The sequence below is a fragment of the Camelina sativa genome, chromosome 1 (genome assembly GCF_000633955.1).
Source record: "Camelina sativa cultivar DH55 chromosome 1, Cs, whole genome shotgun sequence".
In the NCBI taxonomy this organism is placed as follows: domain Eukaryota; kingdom Viridiplantae; phylum Streptophyta; class Magnoliopsida; order Brassicales; family Brassicaceae; genus Camelina; species Camelina sativa.
In genome coordinates this window covers 18369913-18370213 of record NC_025685.1, presented here as the reverse complement: position 1 = coordinate 18370213, position 301 = coordinate 18369913, and positions in this window count along the sequence as shown.

Genomic DNA, 301 nt, shown 5'->3' with positions numbered 1-301 from the left:
ATTTTCTGGGTTTATGACTTTGTTGTTCATCATGTGTTCTTGTGAGTAGTTGCTTAGGATCTTGAGGATGGGTTAGGCTGGGTTGTGTTTGAGGTTTGTTTGATTTGGTCAAGCTTGATTGTTGTAGATCTCTTCTAGGCTAGATGTTCTTAATGCTGGTCCTATAAATTAGAGGGTAGGATCTGATCTCAAGCATCTTAGCATCATACAATTGTCTAAGGAGCATAGATAAGGCTAGATCTAGAGACTATCATTAGGCTTGCTAAGAGATTAGAAGTCTTGTTTGATTTTTGACATATTG